Source organism: Cetorhinus maximus, chromosome 31 (genome assembly GCF_964194155.1).
Source record: "Cetorhinus maximus chromosome 31, sCetMax3.hap1.1, whole genome shotgun sequence".
NCBI lineage: Eukaryota > Metazoa > Chordata > Chondrichthyes > Lamniformes > Cetorhinidae > Cetorhinus > Cetorhinus maximus.
The window spans coordinates 6,558,913-6,566,339 of NC_135909.1; the positions used below are offsets into that span (position 1 = coordinate 6,558,913).

The following is a 7,427-nucleotide window of genomic DNA, read 5'->3' on the forward strand; positions in this document are numbered from 1 at the left end:
CAAAAAAATATGTTCCACTCAGATTTAAAATGATTAATTGAGCTAGCACCTACTGTTTTTTTGTGGGAGAGAGCTCCACACTTCTACTCCCATGTATGTGAAAATTAAATGGGGGGGGGGGGGGGAGGAAAAGAGTGTAATTGAGGTTTAATTTGATAGGGGAGGCAGAAACAAACTATTTCCTTTGGTGGAGCTGGGGGTGGCGGGGTGGTGGAATCGAGAACGAGGGGCAGCAGTTGAAAATTAGAGCCAGGTTGTTCAGTTCAGGGATGAGGTCAGGAAGCTTCACACAAAAGGGGAGTGGAAATCCGGAACTCTCTTTCCCCCACCCCCCTCCAATCTGAGATTGCGGGTATTAAGGGAGCCAAGGCGAGTAGATGGGAGTTAATATACAGCTATGATCTAAATGAACAGAGAAAGAGGTTCAGAGAAGCAGGAGGAGGCCATTCAGCCCCTCGAACTTGTTCCGCCAGGTCTGTCCCATGTTCCTGTGACAGCTGACGTAGCACGAATGAATCTGAAATATTGGAGGTAGCAGCTTACCCATATCCTGGCACCAAAAGTTCAACCAAAAATCGGAACAGGGAATAGGGTCTACGGGCAAGAATTGTATATATTTTACATAGATTCCTCCTTCTCAGTGTTCTGATCCTAAGATGAAAGAACAGTCATCAAAGCCCAATTGTTGGGTGTAGCAGCACCTTTGGAGTGTTCTGTGCGAGTACAGTTCAGAGCAACTGAAATTGTCTGCGCGGAAGGAACATGCTGCCCCAGAATCCCCCAATACCCCTGCCATCGGGCTTCATTGTAAAGGGCCTGACAAGCCCAACCTCTTTGCAAATCATCTCCACTCGTCTGCTTTCAAGTATTCCCCAGTGTCCCGTCCGTGCAGACGCCAATCTAACTGCCGCAAGTTTGAACTCTTCACCCAGTGAACAACTGGCCTGGGTCAATTCACTTCAGGACGCCTGCAATCTCACACAGAGCTATGGCTACTACCAGCTCCCGAGTCCGGCAGGAGTCCGAGTGTAAAGGACCTGGGCTGAAGTAAGCTGGAATTTGGCAGACTTGGCACGCCCTGTGTTTCGTCCGCTCGCATGCTGATGAACAAAAGGCAGAAATCCATTTCGGTATCCATGAAGCAGAAACCTTTCTAACACACCTCAGGCTATTTGATCCAAGGAAAATTCCATCGCCTGGGCACGCTCACGATGGGCTGAACACTCTCCTGCTGCGTTGCAACATCCTACGAAAACGCCTGCTCGACGAGGGGAACGGACTTGCATTTACATTTATATATTTTCACACCCTCTGGGTGACCAGGGTGCTTTGCAACCGAATGAACCACTTTGCAGAGGGACTGATTGGTGCAGGGGAAGGGCCCACTCTCAGAAATGAGATAAGGGAGTAAAAGCCAATCTGCTTCAGTGATGCCCCTGCGGGGAGGGGGGAGTGGGGGGAACGAACATCGGCCACCTCCTCCTGCTCTTTCAACAGTGCCAGGAGGTTGCTCACAGCCAACCTGAAGAGGGGGCGCTGGGTTTAACGCCTCATCTGAAAATGGCAGCACCTCGAGACAGCGCTGTGGAACCTCGGTACGAACGTCAGTCTGGATTCGGAGCCCTTGCCCTGAAGGAGGGCTCAAACCCACAACCTCCTGACCCAGAGGCGCCACCAACTGAGCAAAGCCAACGCGGTTGCTAACAGTAAAATCAAGCCTCAGTTTAAAGATCGCCTTCTCAGGGAGAAAAAAAAAACGAGTACCTACTTTCCCCTGAACTGGTCTAGCATTATGACGCAAATCTCAGGGAAAAATGCAGCACAGAGTTCACTCAAATGGAAAGATTGGCAAATTCTGTGGAACTATGATGCAAACAACTGCATGGTTACAGAGCCAAGCCTTTCCAAAGCGAAAGAAAAGTCTTACATTCCACTGGCGTTTGTTTCGCAATCTCACAATGTCCCAAAGCATTTCAGAACGAACAACAAACTTTTGAAGTGCTGGTACTGTGGTAACCTAGGAAACCCGGAAGCCACTTTGCGCACAAGCTCCCACACACAGCAACACGACCACATCAGTTAACTATATACTCAGTTCTGCCGAAGGGTCATGAAGACTCGAAACGTTAACTGATTTCTTCTCCACCGATGCTGCCAGACCTGCTGAGTTTTTCCAGGTAATTCTGTTTTTGTTACACGACCACATCATCCGTTTCAGATGTCGAAACGGCACCACTGAAGCGGGGCTGTTTGGTCATAGAAACTAGGAGCAGGAGTAGGCCATTCGGCCCTTCGAGCCTGCTCCGCCATTCATTATGATCATGGCTGATCATCCAACTCAATAGCCTGCTCCCGCTTTCTCCCCATACCCTTTGATCCCTTTCGCCCCAAGAGCTATATCTAACTCCTTCTTCAAAACATACAATGTTTTGGTCTCAAACACTTTCTGTGGTAGCGAATTCCACAGGCTCACCACTCTCTGGGGGAAGAAATTTCTCCACATCTCAGTCCTAAATGGTCTGCCCCATATCCTCAGACTGTGACCCCTGGTTCTGGACTCCCCCGCCAATCGGGAACATCCTTCCTGCATCTACCCTGTCTAGTCCTGTTAGAATTTTATAGGTTTCTATGAGATCCCCCCTCATTCTTCTGAACTCCAGCGAATATAATCCTAATCGACTCAAACTCTCCTCAAATGTCAGTCCCGCCATCCCAGGAATCAGTCGGGTAAACCTTCGCTGTACTCCCTCTATAGCAAGTACATCCTTCCTCAGATAAGGAGACCAAAATTGCACACAATATTCCAGGGGTGGTCTCACCAAGGCCTTGTACAATTGCAGCAAGACATCCCTGTTCCTGTACTCGAATCCTCTGGCTATGAAGGTCCTTTATCTCAATCGCGCGCGCGTGTGAGATCTTCCTGTGCACAAATTAGCTGCTCTTCAAAGTGGTTCATTTGGTTGTGAAGCTCCCACCCCCGCTTTTCTTTGTGAGAGAGGGAGAGCACCGTAGCATCTTTTGCATCCATCTCAGTGGGTCAGTCTCATCAGAAGGACAGTGCCTCCAACAGTGCAGCAGGGTTCGAGCCCCCCACCCCCAACTCCAGCCCACATTGGCCCTCCGGCGTCGTGACCTGAGGGAGCACATTTTATTTCCCCGGGCCAAGGTGTCAAACCGCAGCTCTGTCTGCACTCGGGCGGATTAAAGGGTTCCCACAGCCGCCATTCGAAGAACAGCTGTGTGGCGGGGGTGAACCACGTCGCTGAAAACAGATCCAACAGCTGTTTGCTTCAATCCCTGATTGCGGGATCCTGCTGTGCGCAGGCCAGTCGCCACATTTACCTGCAGAACTGTGAACGTGCTTCCGAAAGAAGAGGGCCCTGGGATGCCCGAGGGAGCTGAGGGGCACCAGACGAAACACTGGTGCGCCACCAACCCCACCCCCTGACAGCAGAGTTGTCTGCAGCGCCCCCCCACCCCATGGGAGGGGGAAGGTATGACCAGTGTGACAGGTTGACATAGGAAATTTCCATTGTACATGAAGAGTCTAGGAGAATTTAGCACTGGGGAGGGGGAGGAAAGGGGAGGTGAAAAATAAACAGATTTAACAGATATAAACTTAAAAATTTGGGGGATTGGGGGCAATGTAAACGCGGGTGTTGGGCCATAAAGGGGGCGCACCCTTAAATACACTTGGTCAAGGAGTGAGCTGTCAACCTAACTTGGGGGGGGGGGGGGGGACAAAGCACCGCCTCCTCTCGACTCTGATTGGTCGCTTCTCAGGCGCGCTGGTCATTGATTGGATGCCGCTACTGCCCATCACAGTTTACAGGTTTGGTTGCGCCGGATGCGGCTCCCTCTATTTTGCTCCTTTAATCTCATTCCATTCCAACACCACCAACATTCCGCTCCCCCCACCCCCGCGTCAATCCTCCCTCTGTTTTCCTATCGAGAGACAAACACTGACACACTCACCACGGCGGGGCTTGAAGTCCGACTGACTAGACGGTAGCGAGTTTCGTGGGGGGAGTTAACGGCCTCTCCGCCTCAAAGCCCCCGACGCTCGAGCCTGACAAGAGCCACTGGCGTCACCGCCACCCCACGTGACTGCCACGTCCCCCAGCGCAGGCGCGCTGCCGCTGAGTGTCGGCCCCGCCCCCTCCTCCTCTCCGCCAGCCAGCAGCAGGGAGTGGGCGTGACCAACACTCACAGGGACGCTACCAGCATTTAAAGGGACATTACCAACACTTGAAGGGGCACAGTCAACATTTAAAGGGACATTACCAACACTTGAAGGGGCACTGTCAACATTTAAAGGGACTTTACCAACATTTAAAAGGGACACTGCCAACATTTAGAGGGACACTGCCGACACTTAAAGCAGTCCTTCACAAACGTTTTCCTGCTGTGACCCCATTTTGTGTAGCTTGAAAATTACTGTGACCCAAGAGCCAAACAAGGGCTGCTGGGTAGATCGGGGGGGGGGGGGGGGGTGGAGATCTGTGTGTTTGGGGAGGGGCGAGAGGGCATGGCGGGAAGTGTTTAACTTTCAGTAAAATACCTACCTTTTCACAGGCTTCTTTCTGCTGCAGAAATCAGGCCTCTGAGATCTGTCTGTTAGGCCAAGCCCCCCATTACAAGAAAAAAGACAAGGATTTAAAGGGGCCTCGTAGCTGTTGGCACTCAGTCCATGACAGCGATTACTTCTTCAGAGCTTGCGGCCCCAAAACCTCATCTCACGTCCCCACTGGGGGTCGCGCAACCCACAGTTTGGGATCTGACTTTAAGGGATATCGCCAACGTTTATAGGGGCCAGCCCTTTCCCATCCAGCCGAAGAGTTGGATTGATTTAACACCTCAAGGGATATGGTTGTCAACCCTAAGGGACTGGCCTGGAGTTTCCAACAATGGAAGAGCGATCTCCAGGAGACTGCTGCATACGACTTTGTGGAATTTGTTACCACAGAAAGTAGTTGAGACCAAAACATTGTATGCTTTCAAGAAGGAGTTAGATATAGCTCTTGGGGCGAAAGGGATCAAAGGGTACGGGGAGAAAGCGGGAGCAGGATATTGAGTTGGATGATCAGCCATGATCATAATGAATGGCGGAGCAGGCTCGAAGGGACGAATGGCCTACTCCTGCTCCTAGTTTCTATAACTGTTCCTAACAGCGCTGTGGGTGTACCTACACTACAGGGACCGCAGCGGTTCAAGAAGGCGGCTCACCCCCACCTTCTCAGGGGGCAATTAGGGAGGGGCAACAAATGCTGGCCGAACCAGCAATGCTCACATCCCACGAACGGATGAAAAAAAAGACCCTGGAGTAAAATCATTGGGACATCAAAACGATAATATATTATGTCATTTTCTTTGAACATTTCTCCTTATCAGATATAAAAATATTGAAAACGAGGGGGAAAGAAAGGCTGTTTTGGCTGACAGTTGAGCATCACCCAATTGGGCAATGAGTCTTTTTGCTTCCCATTTGGCGTGGGAAGGCCGTACGTCACGAGGATGGACGTGTTGGCCGACGAATGGCTGGAGCGTGGAGGGCAAGTCATGTGGTGAAACCTCCAGGGATACATTGAATTCCAGAAATGAAAGGCTTAACATATGAGGAACGTCTGAGGACTCTGGGTCTATACTCGATGGAATTTAGAAGGATGAGGGGGGATCTGATTGGAACTTACAGAATACTGAAAGGCCTGGATAGAGTGGACGTGGGGAAGATGTTTCCATTAGTAGGAGAGACTAGGACCCCAGGGCACAGCCTCAGAGTAAAGGGAAGACCTTTTAGAACAGAGATGAGGAGAAACTTCTTTAGCCAGAGAGTGGTGAATCTATGGAATTCATTGACACAGAAGGCTGTGGAGGCCAGGTCATTGAGTGTATTTAAGACCGAGATAGATAGGTTCTTGATTAGTAAGGGGATCAAAGGTTACGGGGAGAAGGCGGGAGAATGAGGTTGAGAAACTTATCAGCCATGATTGAATGGCGGAGCAGACTCGATGGGCCAAATGGCCTAATTTCTGCTCCTATGTCTAATGACCTTATGGAATCGCAGTTGGCGACCCTGCCTCGGGAGAGGGTCCCCAAAAAGCGCTTGACAGCCAAAGAATGATCCCACGGTGGAACAAACTCGAAGGGAATCGTCACAGGCCCCATCTTCGATAGCCGTCATTCCCGTCTCTAAGCTTTTCGTTACCATGACTGCCGTGTCCGCCGGGGGTGGGGGGGGGGAGGTCCTATCTGGGTCAAGCCGGCGCTAACCGCATTCCCAAAATGCTGCCGGAACACGGGTGTCCGTCGGTGAGGCCGTCACAGCCGAAGCAAAGGCCGACCGAAGCACTTTCCAAGTGCGGCCGCACTCCCCGTCGTGATGGGTCAGCCGGATGCGCGCACAGCAAGATCCCACACGACCTCAGTCGGCACCTTTTATGTTTAATTTTTAGCGATCGATAGTGGCTGAAGGGTAAACTTTCTGAGTCGGGAACGCCGGGTCAGGCTCTGGCTGAAATCAAAACAGCAAATGCTGGGAATACTCAGCAGGACCAGGCAGCCTCTACGGAGCGAGAGAGAGAGAGTTAAAGTGTGTGGACCTTAACCTTTCGTCAGAGCTGGGAAAAGCCAACGGTGTGATAGGTTTTGGGCGAGGGCTGGGTGGGACAAGGACAATCGGGCCTGTGATCTGCAGCATCTTTCGATGAGAGCTTCACCGTCAGGGAGAGCTGCCCGAGACAGGCTGACAGGAGGTCCGTGCAAAGCGCCGACAGGGGTGGGAGAGACAGGACCTGCGTCGGTGCAGCACCCCCTGCGTTCCCTCAAAATAGTGGCGTTCGCCTGAGTAGGCAGACGGGGCCTCAGCCTAAAGCCTCGGCCAAACGACAAGACATCGAACACTGCGGCGCTCCCTCATGAGAAATCAGCATTTAATCGTTTTATAAAATCCTAAAAAAAAGCTAAATGAATGTTATAGGAATATATTAGGGGAATCCCTTATAAGGGGAGCTCCCGTACCAGATTCCTGGGCTGACAAACACAAGGCAGCGAGGGCCGTCATCTCTGCCAAGGGCCTGTCTCTGGCATAAACACACTGAACCAAGACACTGGTAATCCCGATTTGGGTGGGTGGGGAGGCCGGGCGCTTGGGTTGCTGGGAGTTGACTTCATGAGCCATACGTGATTGAGAGGCGACCTTATTGAAACATATGAGATTCTTAGGGGGCTTGACAGGGTAGATGCTGAGATGCTGTTTCCCCTTGTGGGAGAGTCTAGGACCAGAGGGCATAATCTCAGAGTAAGGGGGTCGCCCATTTAAAACAGAGACGAGGAGGAATTTCTTCTCTCAGAGGGCAGTCAATCTATGGAATTCTTTACCGCAGAGGGCTGTAGAGGCTGGGTTGTTAAGTATATTCGAGGCTGAGATG

At 51.3% G+C, this 7,427-nt stretch overlaps 1 protein-coding gene across 1 annotated transcript in view; it reads right to left on the reverse strand.

Annotated features, from left to right (window-relative positions):
* stx5a (syntaxin 5A) overlaps nt 1–4,102 on the reverse strand; it is a 38,583-nt gene extending 34,481 nt beyond the window's left edge. Inside the window, exon 1 of the mRNA XM_078532945.1 lies at nt 3,976–4,102. The gene's annotated coding sequence lies outside the window, so the exon portion shown is untranslated. The remainder of the gene's footprint in view (nt 1–3,975) is intronic.
* Between the last annotated feature and the right edge of the window lie 3,325 nt (nt 4,103–7,427).